Consider the following 20,638-nt stretch of genomic DNA (forward strand, 5'->3'; position numbering starts at 1 on the left):
CTACGAGCAATATGAAATCAAACTGACAGCACACGGCGTTTCGCGCTGACTCAAAAGTGACCTCGACAGACGCTGTTCTCTGCATAACACTGAAAGAGCTAAAGAGCGTTTCTGTTGAGACGTAACCCAGTGGGCAAAAGACGTATAATATACGTCTATTAAACGCATACCTTAGACGTCTGAATGTGGTCTGCAATTCGTCTAGAATGAAATTCTAATATACGTCTATTGTTATACGTCAATTATACGTCTATGATTAGATGTTCATTATACGTAAATGGTTGGAGTTCTATTATACGGATAAATTTAGAGGACTATTATACATATATGGTAGGAGTTCCGGATAACTTTAGAGGACTATTCTACGTATATGGTTGGAGGTCTATTATACGGATAACTTTAGAGGTCTATTATACGTATATGGGTAGAGGTCTATTATACGGATAACTTTAGAGGTCTATTATATGTATATGGTTAGAGGTCTATTATACGGATAACTTTAGAGGTCTATTATACGTATATGGGTAGAGGTCTATTATACATCAAAGTTAGGTTTTACAGGTGTAGAAACTAGTAAATCAACCCAATGATTTGGTTTAGAAATTTATTCTGAAAATACACATTCACACCTGAAAAATATGTATTTCAAATTATACATTGTATACAATCAATCAACAATCAACATATGGGCAATAATCATAAAAAACACAACTAGTCTTAAACTTCAGCTACAAATTCTGGTAATATGGCAATATACAGTATAGTAACGGCAAACACAAACTAATTACATTAACACACTAACTCAAATCCACATTTTGATTCAAATATACATTTTAAAATGTACAACTTCTATATTTCCAAGAAAAAAAATATTACAATGGAAGTTAAGACGATTTTTGTCCACTATTTGCAAACCCTGTGTAATTGTCCTAACAGTTAGAACCAAAAACCTAGTATTTTCAGTGTCCAGATCTCCTGGCCCCCTGCCTTGCATATGCATTCTTCAAGTAACACATTGCGTGCTCCTTTATTTCTTTTTCTGCTGATTTAGGGCGGGACTTCAGCACCGCAGCTAGGAGAAAATTATATAATATTACTTCCCAAATTAATGATGATTAATATCTTCTTTAGTATAATCTAAAAAATGAACGGTTTACTAAGCTCAAAGCTGAAATAAATGTATAAAATTTGGCTTGCATCATAGAAGTTGAGCAATAAAGTCTGTCCTAATTAAAGAGTACCCAAAGTTTGAAAGTACAACATAGAATAAGAATAGAGAAACGGCAAAACGATTTAGTGTCATCTTCCCCATTCACACCATTCCCCATTTCGAATGAATTCTGTATGCGTTAAAAGACAGCTATACACAGAAAACATGCAGGACACTGCTCACGATGTTTGCCGAGCCGAAACACAGTGCGTTTTTCCAAGCCATTTGACAACGCCCGCCCACTGAAAACTGCAGCAGATCGTGTAAAGACGTTCAACTTTGTAACTACTGCACGCACAGGAAGCAGAATAAATTCCTCTTTTCAAACTGTCAAAGGTTTGCTTTGCGAACGCTGCAGGACATCGCACAACCTCTTTTGAACGGGGACAAACGATTTCTTATGGGGCGCAGTAAGTACAGATGTTTAAAAAGCTCCACTATTTTTATGTGCCATTTTTTGCTTATTCACTTACTATTTTAATCAAAATAATATTAAGAAAGATCTGTATGTATTCAGATAGTATTATTATTGTTCATACTTACTCGTCAAAAGAGGATTGCTGAGATATTTGCGGATATACTTCTACGTTTGAAAAACGTGTCCAAAATGGTGACCAACGAATACTAGCAATGCATTGTGGTATATAACCGGAAAATATGCTGGGTTCGATATTTTCTCAACGTATGCGTTTATTAATGTTGTCGATATTATGGTTGAAATTTAACATTGATAATACATCGTGGCTATGTGCCCCCTGCTATGAGCTGATTTGCAATTTTAACGCATGCAGTTAGTAAGGATCAGTCACTGTTGTATGGTATTATATACAGTATAATGACATTATGGAATAGGATGGGGACAGGCCTGGCATCACGGGGGGAGGGAGGAATGTCGCCCCTTCAGTTTTGGGCAAAAAGATGTACCTAACTTACCTAGGAGTATACGGCACTCTGCACAGTGTACGAAGTAATTTTCGCAGTAATTAATTTATTATATTTACTATATTTATTATACACGTGTAAATTAATTACTGCGAAAATAATTTACTTCGTACACTGTGCAGAGTGCCGTATACTCCTAGTTGCGGCACACACGATACATACAGTAAAAAGCCTCAGGCACTGTGTTAGATGTGTTTTCGACGTTATATATGCGTTTATTAATGTCGTCGATTTTACGGTTGCAATTCGACTTTGATTATACGTCGAGGCGACGTATATATACGTATAGCCGTATTTTCGCCGTGAATATACGTATATTCGACGAATCAGTGCCCACTGGGTAAACTCTTCAGCAAACTCTGAACCAGCTCTAAGGAAACTAATCCGATTAGACGTTACTTTGACTCATCTTTTTACGCTAGGGTTAGGGTTAGCATTCCCACGCTACTTAGACACTTTGTTTACGCTCAGTGCTTGATTTTGGGAACTTCAGGACGAGTGGGAATTTTCTCCTATCTGTCAATTCTGTTTTGTTTTGGAGACTCTTGGCTGCCTATGTTGTACAGTGCAGCGTGAAGGAAACATTTTCCAAAACTGTGTCAGCTCAAAAGTTGTAAGAAAACCTCTCCAGCTGCTTTAACTCTCTTCATTTTTGTCATTTAATGTGACACTCGATGTATAACTGGAGCCTCACATATGCAAATGGTGAGGCTCCAGTTCGACACCCAGTTCAATACCACTTTACAGTAAATGACAAAAGCATGGCAGACTGTGCCGGACCGGCAGATTACTTCCGCTTATTTTTACCATATTAAACAATGGAAATCCAACCACTTGCATTTGTGACACTTGATTTTGGCTGCACCTAAGACACTCTTAAATCTTCAAACACATTTCTCTTCTCCCGCAACACTCTTGTCTGTCGGCGCTATGTGGCAGCGTTGCATGACAACCCATCTCACCACGGAAAGGAACCTAACAGCTTTGGTAAGAGAGGAGAAAAGGACCTGGCCCGTACGCGGCTCAAACCCACAACCTTGGCGTTACTAGCACCACCATCTAACCAACTGAGCTAACCGACCTCACAACAGTGGTCCTCTCTGTGCTGCAAAAAATCAAGCTCAGGGAATTTCTTTTGTCCTTTGAATAGAAAGCCGTGTAATTCAGTGTACGGGCTTTCTCGTGCAGTTTCATAGTTCTTGTAACCCAAATCCTACACTGGCCTGAAGTGCCCCCCCATTTCACAGCATTTTTCAGCTGATTTAAAATGTACCTAAAGGAGAAGCATTATTGAAGACCATCAATTACCAAGAGCTTTTGTCAAAGGTTTTGGTGGTCATTTTTAATGACCACAGAGCACTATGACCTCGGTTTTACATCTCATCCAAAAGACAGCGCCCTTTTTCCAACACAGCTTCTCCGTCACTATATTGGGACATTGGGACCCGTACAGACCTCAGAGTGAGCGCCCATTAACACCACTTCCATCTGGAAGCTTTGTTTTTCCCTGTAGCTCACCCTCATCCTGGTACTGACCTGGCTCACACCTGCTTAGCTTCAGTGGGGTTTCAGTTGCGAGTTGCAAAAGTTGGGATACAAGTGTAGCGGCAATGCTTGTTAATAAGACAGAATTAAGCGTTGGTATGCTGTCCTAAATGAAGCCCCATCTCACCCCCCATCTCTGTGGTGCAGCCACAGAGAAAGTATTCATGCAGACTGATTTAAGTTGTTTTCTTTTGATAGGGAACAGCTCCCAGACAGGGATGCACTTAGCTAAGCCTGGCTATCATGATCAATGGTCATCCATTGGCGCCTATCTGTCTAGGGAGTGCTGAATGGACATCTGGACTGCATTCTTAAGTGTCAAGAGTAAGTGACTTATATCTCACCTTGACCAACCAATCAGGGACTGGCAGGGTGTGGTAATACCACGTGGGTCTCCAATGCCCGCAAAACTCTCAACCAATCAGCACACATCTGTGTCTTGGTCAAAAAGGGAGCGCAAGCTCAGATCGGGGCTCTCCTTGGCCATTTTCGCGCATCCTCAGAGACAATCACGTGACAACTGCTGTTGTCTGCATAGGGACTTGGACTTTGTTCTAAGCGCGAGGCCAAGCATCCCGTACGTACTCAGAATTCTACTAACGTGAATGCTCCGTTTGATCAACGGCAGCCTACAGTTGGACCCTCGTCGACAACCTGAATAGCTTATTCAGAAGCAGCGCTGGACCGGGAACGAACCAGTTTCTTCCCAGGCAAAAGAGTGACTTGTGAGGACTCGCGGTCACACTCTGTGCATAGAGACTTTCTACTAGCCAGCCGGACTGCTGGTAGATCCCCTCGGAGCAACGACTGCCCTGCGCGCCGCAGTCAGATTCCTCCGCCCGTCCTACTCCGAGCTGCACCTTGACTGGTTGGCTGGTAGCCAGAGGACGCCGACACAACGCCCATTGGACAACCGCTGGAACAGAGGCTGCAACAGAGCTTGTCAGCTGGTTTGGTGTTCGTGCCGGGAAATTCCAAATCCATACACAGTGGATAAGTTAACCCCATGTTCTACATTGCGTCTCGAGAATTCAATTGTACCTCAACACAAGTTGTTATCAATTTAATTCATGAGTAATGTATTTACTTCCGAGTTTAGAGTAACAATGGGTAATAACACTGATTAGCGATTTGGTAACCGAACGATATATATTGACATATATTCTCTGTTGTGTATCTCTTTGTGTTTGCATCTCTTCGAGATTATATATCTTGTATATTGATAACCCTCACAGTAAGGTCTGCCGCTCGTATCCAGGCAGACTAGTATATGTTTGGTGCACAATTTATATTAATAAATGTATCTCGTGTATTGAACCCGTGTGTGTGCGTTGTTAGTTGTTCTGGCGATTGATTTTCTAAAAGCCCCAACGAACAACCTCGTGATTACTGCTACAATTAATAAGTGTCTCAGTAAACCCATCAAACCACTACATTTAATGGCGTCCCTGGGTGGGCGAGTTTAGAATGAAATGAGACTCAATCGTACAGAATAACTGATGTTGCTGTGAGTTCAAGTTCAGCACAGCACCGTGGCTTTTATACGCGAATACCGGGTGTGCTGATAACTGCGTAAAGAAATCCCCCTGTTTTCTAGCGTTTAGTGTAACGTGTGCTGATTGGAAATCCATCTGCTCGGGTGTTTAGATTCCATACTGTATTTTGGTAAAAGGAAAAAAAGTAATACTCTTAAAGTTTCTCTGACGTAATGACAATGGCTGCTAAAATGTCTGAAGTGGAGTCGCTTATAAGTACTATTTCTAGCGACGACAATCCTGGTTACTGGAGCAGTATCGAAAAGTTGAACTTTGATGATATTGAGAAGCTGCAAGTAGATTTAGTAGCTAAGGTAGCGAACCAGCTTAACACAGGAGGGTCTGTGAACGCAGTTCAGGTCCTATCTAGTTTCGCCTTAAATCTAGCTAAACAGCTGGAACTGTCTTTGTCCGAGCTGACAAAGTTTCAAACGCTTCAGGGAAAGCTAGAAAGATATAAGGCGGAGCGAGTTGAGTTGTTGGATATAATCAGAGAAAAGAGAGTGAAAAGTGAGGAAAGTGAAGACAGACTCAGGGAAGTTTTAGGTAAATTAGATGACCTGTCTGCTAGAGAAACTGCGGCTGAGGTAGCTAGGAGAGACCTAGAAGCGAGCTTGAAAGAAAAAGAAAAAGAAATTGAGAGTTTAAATGAGCTCAGCCAGGAAAGGCAAAAGGAGTTAGATGCTGCCGTACTGGAAGCAAAACAGGCTAGATCCCACTTACATGCCAGCCCACCTAGCAGCCCGGAGCGCTCACCCAGGAGGTTTCTCCCGGCCAGGGTCTGTGGTCGGATCGGCATGGGGGAGATCGCCGAGTCCTGCGCGAGACGCAAGGGCGATTCAATTCAGGCATAGACCCCCTGCTCCTGATCACGGCCGTCTCCCTGCCCACGGAGAAACTGTAAAAATTAACCTCCACTCCCTGAGGCAGTTAGCCAAAGATGTAGAAAGGTTTGACCCGACAGTGTCAGGGAATAATGTGGAGACCTACATTGATGAGCTGAGATATACTTTGCAGTTTATGCCCGAAGCGTCCGAACAGGAAAAGGCTATGTTAGTAAGGAAAACTACCAGCCGAGCGGTCCACGAGTGGATGTCTAGACAAGGACCTGAGGTCTGTAATAGCTTTGAGGAGCTGTGTCAGGCAATGATCGGAGAATTTTCGGCTTTTATAGATCCCATATCTGCCGTGGCCACAGCGCACCATATTAAGCACGAAAAAGCTGAAGCCCCTCGCGACTATTACCCCTATTATATAATATTTTACTATTATATAACTTGTAAAATATTACCCCCGGTCCATTCTCTTCCAAAAGTGAGAAACACCTGTTTTCTACATTTTGTCTGTTTTAAAACCATATCTCTTTAAACCAAACCAAGAGTTTGTCTTTTGCACTGATATTCTGATTCATTTCAATTTCAAAGAAAAAAAAAAACATTATCTTCCAAAGCATCATAAAATTGTCCATTCTTCCAGACTCTACTTCTCTCTTGTAGTAGTACAGCAGACCTTTCCAGGTGAGCAGATCACAGAGTCCGAAATATGCTTCCTCCATCAAGCAAAGTACCTGAACATGACTCGGTCTTCATAAAAGCGCCCCTGTAATAAAGAAATTAAATCCAAAATCAAGAGGGCAGTTGCCTACTGAAGTTCAAGAAGTCATCAATTTTAACCTAGCAACACATTAAAGGCTGCATCTATACAAGTACGATTCTAGAAATGCTCACCAGATTACGTTTTAAGAAAGAACTGCGCCTCAGGTTCCGCCGAGATCTTAACTCGGATGGCAGGATTCAGAGTCCGGAGTGCGGACTGATGGCGCACGGAGGGTCCACATACTGTGGATCCCTCAGTTTTCTTCCGCGTGTTTAAACCGCCAGCGTGTGGCTCTCCTGTCCCCGTGACCTCATTGCTCTGCTCTCGCCTCTGTGCAGCCGAGCCCGACTCATGGTAAAGTGGAAAAAAATATGCCCTCAACGTGGGATTTACTCTGGATCGAGGATAGATGTCACCTTTTTATCGTTGAACAGGATGTATGTGATGTGGCGACTAGGTTCAATTTTGTATCCTTTTAAAAGATTAAGGACTGGGGTGAGCGGGATTTATCACCCTTTCAGCTAAGAACCCGACGTGAGCACCGTTTAAGCTGCATAGACTCGGTCGTTTAACTCTTCTCCATTAGCAGGGTTAAGGTTAAAGAAAAAAAACATTGCTGACTTCTTTTTTTTTGCCAGCCGCGAGCGCTGATTAGCGAGGTTTGTATTTCATGTTTTGCAAGTTGCATCCATTTTAAGAAAAACAAGTCGTTCAAGACAGGAAATGAATACTTGCATTTAATTAAGTCTAGGCGTATGCGGTTGTCCATAATGACCAGTTCTGTTCGAGAACACAGCACAAAAAAAGGCACCGCTGGGATTCGGACCCAGGATTTCTTGTTTACTAGACAGGCGCTTTAACCAACTAAGCCACGGCGCCCCGGGAGTACTGTTTTTTTGCAGCCACTTGGACACACCACTCAGACACATCTGCATTCGGTGTGTGCTCCGCCTGCTCGCTGAGCAAGTTGCCACCTTTACATACAATAGCAACATCGACACCAAGAGAAAGGATGACAAATGGCTTTTATCTGGAACTTTTCATGTCCAAGGAGCTCAATGTGCTTTCTGTGTACAACAGGGCCACTGAACTCCACACTGGCCACTGAACCACAGCAGTGGCTTGCTGGCTTGACATCTCCCAAGGAAAATGTTGAAATCGCATGTGGAACAGGAAAAGGACCCTCGAGTACGAGGGAAAAAAAAGAAAAAGATCACCTGGAGCGTGCCAACCCGTGTCTGGACAGCCCAGTTTCATTGACGAGGTGGCCGAGTGGTTAAGGCGATGGACTGCTAATCCATTGTGCTCTGCACGCATGGGTTCGAATCCCATCCTCGGCGCTCTCTATGTCTGACACGTGTGCCTGTTAGATGTTGGCCCTCCTTCTGTTTGCTCCAGTACTAGAGCTGTACATTTTCTAGCGGTGGCTGAACATGGTATAGTAGGCTAACGTCGGTATCGAGCAGTGGCAGTAACAGTATTTACGTGCCGCTGCTGCCAAGTGGCTCTGGGTTGAGACCGCATTTTCACTTACTTGCAGCACAAACGGAGAAAGCGATTTTTGACAGTCTCTCGAGAGACTGCGCTAGGTGTTTAGGGATAGACTTTGTCAGTTCCCCCTGGGATGATGGCCTCTCAAATAGTTTGTGATTCCTCTAGACGTTTATACAGTAGAAGCCTGCTTCGTGGCTTAAATCCAAGCTAAGGAAACGAGTTAGAGGTCTGATGCAGAACTGCACTGTATGTGTGAGGAAAGCTGCCCCCTTCTGTTCCATGTCGACCGAACAGAGGACTGTAAAGGATACGACCAAGAAACTTTAGGATGCTGGTTGGAATCCAGCTCCAAAGAAGCCCCTTTGGGTGTTATGTCATGAAAAAGTAAGAACAGAGAATCTCCCTTTGATCAAAAGCGCAACAGAACTGTTTTCCGTGGAGCAGGTTTCAGACCCGTAGACCTGTTTTATTTGTATGGCGTTCGTAAGCGCGCAAAACAAGGACAATTCCTGCGTCTAACACGAATGTAAATGCTTTTGAAAGTGCAGTGTGGTGCAGCTTGTAAAATCCTTGTCCACATTTGTGGTTTGTTGATGTTTTTTTTCTGTCTGCCAAAGTTGCATTTTGACATCCGGACGGTGAGACTTTATCATTTGAACGTGAAGCCAGCCTTAAACCCTCTGAGGCGTGTCTGTCTGCCGGCATGTATCTTGTGAAAGGTATTTTTTTTTAACGGAGAGCGACTTTAAAAAGGTTTCCGCAGACACCTCGCACTCCGGAGGAGGAATGCGGCGGTGGCGAGCTCACTGTAGTTGTGGCCGAGTAGTTAAGGCGATGGACTTGAAATCCATTGGGGACTCCCCGCTCAGGTTCGAATCCTGCTGACTACGGCGTCTGCTGCACGTCGCCTTGTGCCTGTGTGGCAAAGGCGAAGTGCCGCTTCTCCTTTCCTGGTACTATAAAAATGCTACATCGCTTGGTCCTGCTTCCATGGAAAGCAGTTCTTCAGGTAATTCTACTCTCTTACCAAAGCTGTTAGGTTCCTTTCCGTGGTGAGATGGGTTGTCATGCAACGCTTCCACATAGTGCCGACAGACAAGTGTGTTGCGGGAGAAGAGAAAAGTGTTAGAAGATTTAAGAGTTTCTTAGGTGGAGCCAAAATCAAGTGTCACAAATGCAAGTGGGAAGATTTCCAATGTTTAATATGGTCAAAATAAGCGGAAGTTATCTGCTGGTCCGGCACAGTTTGCCATGCTTTTGTCATATACTGTAAAGTGGTGTCGAACTGGGTGTCGAACTGGAGCCGCACCATTTGCATATGTGAGGCTCCAGTTATACATCGAGTGTCACATTAAATGACAAAAATGAAGAGAGTTGTAGCAGCTGGAGAGGTTTTCTTACAACTCTTGAGCTGACACAGTTTTGGAAAATGTTTCCTTCACGCTGCACTGTACAACATAGGCAGCCAAGAGTCTCCAAAACAAAACAGAATGGACAGATAGGAGAAAATTCCCACTCGTCCTGAAGTTCCCAAAATCCAGCACTGAGCGTAAACAAAGTGTCTAAGTAGCGTGGTAATGCTAACCCTAACCCTAGCTGGAGTTTGAGCAATCCAGCACTGAGCGTAAAAAGATGAGTCAAAGTTACGTCTAATCGGATTAGTTTCCTTAGAGCTGGTTCAGAGTTTGCTCAAGAGTTTACCTTTCACAGATGCGCAAAGAAGAATGTTGGGGGTGCACGCTTCAAGGCGCCTTACAGCTGTAGGGAGTGATTCGAGACGATTCGTGGCGTGTGCTCGTTCCCATGTACCGTACGCCCCGGGGTGCAGTGCTAGGATGACGTACAATACCACTTGGGCACGTAACGGCGTTATGTGCAGGGTTTTCGTTTGTTCGTTTTGTTTTGCTCTGCTTTGCTTTGTTTTGCTTTCCATCGCGTTGGTAAGAGCGTAAATAAAAATGCGATTCCTGCGTCTACCACTAATGTAAGAGCTATTTCAAGTGCGACGTGGTGCGGCTTTTCAAATGCTTGTGGGCATTTCTCTGTTGTTGATTCTTTTTTTGTGTGTAACAAAGTGGCATTTTCATGTCCGGACGGGGAGACTTTATCATTCCGACATGAAGCCAGCCTTAAACCCTCTGAGGCGTGTCTGTCTGCCGGCACGTATTTTGTCAAAGGTATTATTTTTTTTTAACGGAGAGCGACTTTGAAAAGGTTTCCGCAGCCACGTCGCATTCCGTGTTAGATTAAAGGAGGAATGCGGCGATGGTGAACTTGCTGTAGTCGTGGCCGAGTGGTTAAGGCGATGGACTCGAAATCCGTTGGGGACTCCCCATGCAGGTTCAAATCTTGCCGACTACGGCGTCTGCCGCACGTCTCCTTGTGCCTGCGCGGCAAAGGTGAAGTGCCGCTTCTCCTTCCCTGGTACTATAAAAACACTAAATAGCTTGGCCCCGCTGCCATGGAAATGAGTTCTTCAGATAACCACACATCTTGCGTTCGCACCTCTGGTGTTCTACTTATGCCTTTGAAAACCTAATGAATAAAACTGAAAGAACCGACACAATATGTAGGTGCTCGTAAAGCATGCATTAAAGAACTGTTAACAGCAAGGGTTTCAGTGGGTTAACTGAGGAGAAGGCGTGATCGCTAATTGTTGACTTTTTATTTTATGTTAGAAACACTCTTACTGTGCATGACGTGCAACAAATTTAGCCACAGAAATTGCATCACGCTTTCATGTATGCTATTGCAGACACCAACGTTGCCTAGATAGAAAACCGAAATAGCCGTGGGTTTGCTTGCTGGTCTGAAGGATCTCTCTTCGAATCTCTATCATTTGTCAATGGAAGTAAAAGGTGCTGCAATCTGATACGTTCAGAATCAAACCCGCAGCTGTTGTTCGACTTTATTTCTTGACTAATTACAACTGAGTGTCGCATGAGCAGTTACGTAAACTTGTCTGATATATTTGAACACAAATGCCGTTCTTCAATTAAAACTAACAGTACATTGTCAGGGACATTCAGTTCTATACAAACAAGAGACAGACAAGAGAACATTTAGTATATAATAGACAGAAAGAGGTTCGAATCCTGCCGACTACGTTGTCCACCTCCTGTCGTTGTGTTTCGGCGCAAGCAAAGAAGCGCCCCTGTTCGGTGTTCCTGGTGGTTTTAAAATGCCAAATTGCTTGTACCCGCTCCCTTGCAAATAAGTTCTTCAGCGTCCGCGAATGGCATTTTACAGCTGGAAGCAGATGTCGACGCTTTTTGCACAGAGCACCAAAAAAGCGTCTTTTTTGAAGGCCCGGGTTCTGAGCATTGGTGGTTCAGTGGTAGAATTCTCGCCTGCCACGCGGGAGGCTCGGCTTTGATTCCCCGCCAATGCAGTGGCTTTTGCAGCTAGCTGCTCCATCACTTGCATCCCCTTGCAACTCGCAACTGAAAACCCACTGAAGCTAAGCAGGTGTGAGCCAGGTCAGTACCCGGATGAGGGTGAGCTACAGGGAAAAACAAAGCTTCCAGCTGGAAGCGGTGTTAATGGTGCCGGCGGTGGGGCGCTCACCCTGAGGTCTGTGCGGGTCCCAATGCCCCAGCATAGTGACGGAGACACTGTGTTGTAAAAGGGCGCTGTCTTTTGGATGAGATGTAAAACCGAGGTCACATCGCTCTGTGGTCATTAAAAATGACCACCAAAACCTTTGACAAAAGCTCTTGGTAATTGATCGTCTTCAATAATGCTTCTCCTTTAGGTACATTTTAAATCAGCTGAAAAATTCTGTGAAATGGGGGGCACTTCAGGCCAGTGTAGGATTTGGGTTACAAGAACCATGAAACTGCATGAGAAAGCCCGTACACTGAATTACACGGCTTTCTATTCAAAGGAGGGCAAAAGAAATTCCCTGAGTTCGATTTTTTGCAGCACAGAGAGAACCACTGTCGTGAGGCCGGTTAGCTCAGTTGGTTAGAGCATGGTGCTAATAACGCCAAAGTCACGGGTTCGTGCCCCGTACTGGCCAGGTCCTTTTCTCCTCTCTTACCAAAGCTGTTAGGTTCCTTTCCGTGGTGAGAGGGGTTGTCATGCAACGCTGCCACATAGTGCCGACAGACAATTAAATGACAAAAATGAAGAGAGTTAAAGCAGCTGGAGAGGTTCTCTTACAACTTTTGAGCTGACACAGTTTTGGAAAATAATTCCTTCACGCTGCAGTGTACCATATAGGCAGCCAAGAGTCTCCAAAACAAAACAGAATTGACAGTCATATAATGTCCATTAACCCCGGTTTTAAACGCAGCATCATGTCTGCCATCATAAGAATATGAGTCCAATATTTTAGAATATAGTCAGAATGACTTCTAACCTTAGCTGTGGTGTCTTTAATCCCTATTGCTCAATGCATGGTGTACGTACTGCATACATGTGTCTTGAGAATGAGGAATGGGCCCCTGAGACAGTCATTTGCCTGTTTCACAAATGATCGTATTTTACTAGAGATTCTGTTTGGGATTCAGATGTGCATTCGGACAGCAATCCCTTTCAAGAAATGATATGTTCTGGATGAGGTCAAAGGTGCTAGAACACTGTATTTAGGATGTGTTTGCAGTGATTGTGTGTCTCCTGCTTCAACGCAGTGATATATAGATGTGCTCCTGTAATTTATTGGTACATGCCCAGGGCAGTAAGTAGTCTGAGGATTTATTTCCAGACGGCATAGAGCAGTGAAGCACTTCTACTTAAATTATTACATTATACACAATTTGAGTTCATTTTAAAAAGTAAAAGGTAATGAAAGGAATGCATTTTCATAAGAAAGATAATACCGATATGCATGTGATAATCTTCCTTATATCATGTAGTGCGTCATTTGGACACTTTGTGGGCTTGAAATACAAAGAAAATCATGTTCTATGGTACAAGATAAATACAAAACTTAATCATTTATTTTAATTAGATTTGTTTATAAAGCATAAGCAATCATTTATTACATTAATATATGTGAAAATGACATTTTAGCACCATAATATTACATACAGGTCTCTAGCTTCAACACAGTGATATATATATATATGCTCAGTGATTTATTGGTACATGCCCAGGGCAATAATCAGAATTAGTATTTATTTCCATACGGGCTACAGGTAATGTTGCGAAATACTTCAACACACTGGATCGCAGATTTAGACCCCCTGCACTCTTACTCCTTAAAAACCAAAGAAATGAAGATATGTAGCAATCACATTGTAACAGGGGTGACAGTGACTTAATGCTTATACTACTGGACTTCTGGTACCTTTAGGGTACGGTGTTCCCTGAAGGGCTCTCAAACCCCGCATTTCAGATGCCTAGCTGTATTGCTGATGTGTTGCACCTCAGAATCACTTTTAAACCTTACCTCTGGTATCTTTAATCCCTATTGCTCAACGCATGGTGAAAGTATTGCATAAATGTGTCTGAAAATGAGCAATGGGCACCTGAGAGACTCATTTGCCTGTTTCACAAATGATCATATTTGACTAGAGATTCTGTTTGGGATTCAGTTGTGCATTCTGACAGCAATCTCTTTCAAAAAATGATTTTACCTTATCGCGGCTTTGCCCTTCTTGCCTTTTTGGACAATATCTCCATCTTGTGGTCGTTGTTGGTAATGTCTAGACAATATCTCCATCTTGTGGTCGTTGTTGGTAATGTTTTCTTATGCCCTTTTTTTATTTCAATTCTCTATTAGATGATTCTAGAATCTCTACAATAGAGTTGAAAACATCAGTTTTATAGCAGACAATATGACATTATTTATAGTCCAATTAGAAATTTATTACCCTGTTTTTAACATAATAACAAATTAAAACTAAATTTGGAACACCAGGGAACATAAAAAATGATTTTTAGGAAAACCATGAGGTTCTCTGTGTCCGATGCCTGCAAGGGGAGAAAGCTAGAATCCTTTGATTTTTCCAAATTTGAAAATAAACATCATATAACAACAGCTTTCATTCCTAGGAGTGAAAAACAACCATTTTTGAAGACATATTAGTTTCTAAAACACTACAATAAAGTTAAAAACATCCATTTTATATTACATTATTTTTTGTGAAATAATTAAATTGGCTTATTTCTCTCACATTAAATTGGCTACAAATGCAAGAATTCAACCAGATATTCTTGTAAAATGTATAATGTTGCATTGCAGTTAGTTAATGTAGTTAGTCCATAGTCAGCAATCTAAACTTTATTGTTAAGCTTTAATGATTGATGTTGTACCAGTAACCTTTAGAAATACTATAGTACTTCACAAATGCTTTGTGTGTTTGGAAACCTTTTGAGTAAAAGCCTTATAAAAATAGGTTTAGTTTTTACAGGACATCACAAAGAAATAGGATGGTATAATTCTTATAATTGCTTAGTGATTGTATTTGGAAGATTATGCACTAAACAGACTTCAGGAATGCCAGTGGATCATTGTGCTATTTGGAATTATTCCAAAAATCAAGTGACCTCTTTGCTGTAGTATTTTTAGTATTATTTATTTAGTATTAATAAAGAATAGATTTATTAAAGTCGTGCGATGTGCAAGCGGGATATGTAAAATAATTTAAAATAAAGTTTTTTATTATTGTTATAGAGAAACATGATCAGATTTTCCCTGGTTCAGAAACAAAACGATTAAAATCTGTAATCTTTCCACTTGTATGTCATCAGACATTAACGAGTACAACCCCCCTCTCTGCCGGAGTGCTGGCTGTGACGAATTAAACCAATTTCACAGGTGTTTTCAAAGTAGGAAGTACAGTGTTAACTAGTAGATGGCCTCCTCAATGAAATCGCTTCAACATGCTAATGCGTTGGTGTAACAGTCCGGGCGTGGCAAGCTTCCAATGTCAACTCGACTCGATTGGAAGACAATGAACGTATTTTAGCCCTAAATGAATTAATAGCAAACATGGTTTACATAAAAGACATTTTTCCAAGAAAGTTTATAATAATACAATCTATAGTTGAAATCTGAGCCTAAATATAAAGAAAAAAGCATTTTCAGAGAGCAATCACGCTGTGTTTATGTAGAAAAAGCGATTAGGTTTATGAGCAATCTAATTACCTATTCGCTTAAAACGCTATATAAAATAAAGTTTATTTAAAGATGAATGATAAGTGTCGCAGTTTTAATAATTTTCGTAGTAGGGCTTGGACAGATTCCAAGTGCATTTTTGCAATTTACGTTGCATTGTCCAATGTGATGTTGTAATACAGTTTAGAATACAGTAAGTCTAAACTGTATCAGCTTTATTTATGGGTTGCAATTTAGAAAAAGTCAAAAACCGCACTCAAAATCCAATTTAGAGCTTTCTGGCAAGAGGAGACACCCAAATTATAATGTAACATGCCACTGTTTGTGCATGAACAAAGTTATACTGCAATTTTCCTTAGATACGCGATTAAAAAAAATAATTTTTTTGAATCCCCGGCCAAACACATTCCATAAGAATCAGCGCTTTTATACAGTATATCGCCTTTAAACACGCGTTTACGATTTAAATCAAAACTCGATTCAAATCAATATAAATGTTTATTTTGTAACGCATAGGTGACTATTCATTGTTATTAAAAAGACGTAAATTCGATCATGTTGTGATATTTAGAAATATAAATTTGTTTTGATGCGAGTGAGGTTTTATTTAATCTCTGACCAAGGGAAATGTTTCATTTTTTCAAAGAAATGTTTGTTAAAAATTAAAGTCATAGTTCCATGAGATTCAACCACAGACCATGTGACATAGGAGTCAGGAACCTAACCCACAGCACCACCAGCGCAGTCACATGCTGAGGGCTGAAAAAGCACTACAGAAACATTATCGACTATAAAATAATGTAATTAGGCACAGAAGAAGTTTACAGCACAGTACAATAATAAATGCTGACCATGACTTTAGAAGCATAAATTACCTTACACTCAATTTAAACACAAGCTGTCTTTAGCCCTCTAAGCTGGTTCATACAGAAATGTAGAGAACCAGGCTCAGAACACACAGCTTCATTAGCGAATACATATGCAGAACAACTAGAGAAGATGTTTTACAGAGGATGGATTTTTAGAAACATCCCATCAGTGACATCACTGAAGTCAACTCCTAGGTAACTGTCGTGTGGATAGTTTCACAAGAATCAGACAAAGGTTTAAGCATCGCTTATTTTAGATAAAACTGCAAAAAAACAACAACAACCCATAATGTACTTCTTTGCGGCTCTGTTTGCCCAAATCATATATTCACAACGTGAAATTAGAAAATAGTATTACGTAACCAAAAACCGCAATATGGAAACAGAACCTGTGTAATTGTTGACAGATGATGTACTCGTAACATTTTTACAAGACGAACTACAACATTTAAAAAATGACTTGTATGTACTTGATATCTCTAATCAATCCACTGCACTGCATTAAAACAAAACAAAAACTAAAACGCCCTGGGCATACCGTTTCGCGCTTCTTATCAGTTGCTCAAAAGCAATTTGACCGTATGAAATGCATAATATAAACCTAGAAACATATACGTGAGGAGTATTTACGTAGTATCGGTGTCAAGACATACCTCTCAAATACTGTAAATCAAGTTAAAAATATCTCAAGACCGATTCTGGTCATAATGAAACCATGTTTCGTGTATGTTTTCTTTAAAGTACCGAGACCAGCCATATACTGTATGTTTATGTTCCAAAATTAATATCGTTTATGGCCTTCACACGCGTTGCATTACGCTCCTATTCTTTTTATGCTCAGGCACTAAGATTTCCCTTCAGTGGTAAAATTCCATATAAATATTCAATACTTAAACGGGCACAGTTAAGACATTAAATATACATATACATATACATATACATATACAAACTGTATACAGTACAGTTTGCATACGGTAATATGTTTATGTTCCTAAATCAATCTCTTTTATGAGCATGTGAAAGGCATGGTGAATCGATTCTCAAAAATTACTGTACTTTGCATGATTGGAAAAAAATGCGTGATTGCGAAATGCTGTGGTGTTACTTTTACAAAGAAGGTCAGTGAAAGAAATAATGTGGACCAGGGCAATACTTTGAGTTTACAGCTTGTCCAAGGTCATTTATTATTAATACTATTAGTAATATCTTCATTAAAGACTTTGATGGCTACAGCTCAAACATGAGAAGTTGAGCTTTATTAGCTCCACCTTGCGGAAATTCCGGATACTATTATTTTGCTAGCGGTATTTACCGGTAACTCGCGGTATTTACCGGTAACTCGCGGTAGACTGCGTACAGCGTACCGGAAAATAATGCAGTATCGCCCGCACATTTTGAATGGCTGCATCTGTAGCAATCATATTGTAGCAGACACTCATTTGCCTGTTTCACAAATGATCATATTTTACTAGAGATTCTGTTTGGGATACGGATGTGCATTCTGACACCAATCTCTTACAAAAAATGATTTTACCTTATCGCGGCTTTGCCCTTCTTGCCTCTTTGGACAATATCTCCATCTTGTGGTCGTTGTTGGTAATGTCTAGACAATATCTCCATCTTGTGGTCGTTGTTGGTAATGTCTTCTTATAGATAGATACTTTATTGATCCCGTGAGGGAAATTGCAGTGCAACAGCAGCTTAACACACACAACACAGCCACAGTGTAACGAATTATATAATAATAGTACAATACTGTATATATACTGTATATATATATATGAAACAGAAATAGAAACAGAAACAGGAATCGCTTACTCACCTGGAGAATCTCTGTAGGAATATATAGCATTTATCAATGGAAATAAAAGCTGCTTTAATACAGTGCATGTTCAAACTCAAACCCTCAGCTGCTGTTCTTGTTTGTTTTGGGACAAATTGCAACTGAGCATCGCATGAACCGTTACGTACCCTCATCTGTTAGGGAATTTCAAGGGAGGAGTTAGGTCAGAATGGGTAGGCTGCAAAACAACAAGTAAAGATTTATTCCAAGATGAAACGTTGTGGCGGTTTTCTTATCTTTTCAGCATGGACTAAACTTTTACGTGTTCCTTATATGCTATATGTGTATCTATTAGCACCAATGTCGTTCTTAAAAACTAACATGAAATTGTCAGGGACATTCAGCTATATACAAAGACGAGACAGACAAAGTAATAATTCTGTATTAACGTGGCCTACATATTGACGCAATGATCGAACTAACTGACATGTTCTGATTCAGATCCCCTGCAGTTCATGCCAATTAGAACAATAGCAATGCTGAGTCCTCCCCACCCTACCGAGCACAAATTCAGCTGCTCTCCAGTTCTGTTCTGCATGTTTTTTCATTGCAATTGAGCTCGGAGCTGGAGATGATCTCCATACAGTTCTGTGTTCACTAGCCCGCACTTGCGTGCTAATTTACGGGTTGTGGCAAATGCTTTTCTATAGTTCATATACATGACGGCAACCTGTTACCGAGGAACCTGAGAGGTTTAAAAGCCTCATGAGCCAGGCAGGACTCGAACCTACAATCTTCTGATCCGAAGTCAGACGCGTTATCCATTACGCCACTGGCCCATAGGACATGCACTTGCACTCCACCACAGAGAGCTCTACACTGCTACTAGTAGTACACTTCCCCATCTAAATTTTCACAGCAAGAAACTTGTGTTTCCTACTATTTTTATCAGGTTTAAAATATCATCTCCTTAAAACAGAAAAAGTGTTGATGTGTCGTGCTGAAATTCCGATTGATTTTGAATTCAAAGAAAAAAGGTTTTCTTCCAAAACACCATGAAATTGTCACATCTTGCAGACAATAGGTGTATTCCATGTTGAAAAGAGAAGAAAGAAAACCATGGAGCCTTTAACAGGTGTGAGGCTTCTTCAGGTGTGAGAAGACCTCACAGTCGAAACGCTGTGGTTCCATTCTTCTCTTTTCAGTGTAGTGATTCATAGCCGTTCAGGGACCCCAAATATGTAAGAAAACCGGTTCAGGGACGCCAAATATGTAATCATAGTGGCTCTCTGAAGGCACCAGTTCTGTAGGGTTTGGGCATTTACTGAGACAATTATTAATAGTAGCAGTAAATCACAAAGTTGATTCTTTTGATGGCTTTAGAGTCCAACCATGCGACATAACTCAAACAACGCACACACACAGGTACTAATACACGAGGATACATTTATTAATACATAGAATATGCATATAAAACTAACAGATCTTATCGAGAGGGTTATCAGAATACAAAAGGTATATATTCAGTCAGTTACGAAGTGTTACACATATCAAGAGGACATACGTTCAGTATATCATTCATTAAGACCGTTTCGTAAATGAACTTAGTTATAACTTCTACATTAGATACTCAAACAAGTACATAACTCTTAGGAATTAAATTGATATCAACTGGTTGGGATAACAATTGAATTCTCGAGCTGTAATGCATTGAAGTTAAATACTCATCCAATCTTTGGGGATTCAGATCTCCTGCGGGCACAAAGAAACAGTTGCAGGCTGTTGCTGTCCAATCCGCGCTCTCTGGCTCAGTGCCAGGCTGTGCTGTGCGGCTTGCGACGGTGCGCTGCTGATGCTCACTGACCGGCTAGTTAGTGTTGGCTTTAACTAGCAAAGTTTGTGCACAGGACAAAAGATGACTGTGGGTCCCAGCAAGTCAGGAAGAGGACCGGTTCGTTCCTAATGAAGAGCTAGTTCTGAATAGTGATTCAGCTTTCCACAGTTCCGACCTGTTCACGAGGCCTGCTGCTGGTTACTCTCTGGCAACCTCCACTCTAGACTCTTAGAACAAAGGAAAGTTCTGGCACTCAGACACACTGGCCGTTCCGTGGTTGTCCGGGCTGAGTCTCAGGATGGTCAGGAGGCGCGCTGCGAGGATGTCCTGCCCTTGGGAGCCTTCTGCTCCTGGGCCGTCCTGCCCTGGAATTCTCCTTTGAATTCCCTTTAGAACAGTCCACAGAATCCTCTCCAGAATCCCTTCTGAATCTTGTTGAATCTCACTGAATCTCTCAGGCTCTCTGTGTTGCCTGTTTTTACCTGGAGGAACTTCAGCTCATTGATTGGCTGAAAGTTCCATGGGCATCAGAGTTCCACGTGGGTTACTCGGCCCTACCAGTCCCTGATTGGTTGATCAAGGTGAGATATGAGTCACTTACTCCTGACACTTAGTAATGCAGTCCAGATGTCCAACTGGCACTCCCTAGACAGATAGGCGCCAATGGATGACCATTGATCATGATAGCCAGGCTTAGCTAAGTGCATCCCCCTTTGGGAGCTGTCCTAGGACCTTAAATCACCCTGGGAATAGTCTCTCTGTGG

The 20,638-nt window shown here is 41.5% G+C and overlaps 3 non-coding genes across 3 annotated transcripts; 2 read left to right on the forward strand and 1 right to left on the reverse strand.

Annotated features, from left to right (window-relative positions):
- The first annotated feature begins 8,086 nt into the window (after positions 1-8,086).
- trnas-gcu (transfer RNA serine (anticodon GCU)) lies at positions 8,087-8,168 on the forward strand. The gene has a single exon. It is a non-coding gene; the product is annotated as a tRNA-Ser (tRNA).
- Positions 8,169-10,601: 2,433 nt separating this feature from the next.
- trnas-cga (transfer RNA serine (anticodon CGA)) lies at positions 10,602-10,683 on the forward strand. Its single transcript has one exon. It is a non-coding gene; the product is annotated as a tRNA-Ser (tRNA).
- An 8,123-nt stretch (positions 10,684-18,806) lies between these two features.
- trnar-ucg (transfer RNA arginine (anticodon UCG)) lies at positions 18,807-18,879 on the reverse strand. Its single transcript has one exon. It is a non-coding gene; the product is annotated as a tRNA-Arg (tRNA).
- Positions 18,880-20,638: the final 1,759 nt, after the last annotated feature.

This window comes from Lepisosteus oculatus, unplaced genomic scaffold (assembly GCF_040954835.1).
Source record: "Lepisosteus oculatus isolate fLepOcu1 unplaced genomic scaffold, fLepOcu1.hap2 HAP2_SCAFFOLD_82, whole genome shotgun sequence".
Lineage (NCBI taxonomy): Eukaryota > Metazoa > Chordata > Actinopteri > Semionotiformes > Lepisosteidae > Lepisosteus > Lepisosteus oculatus.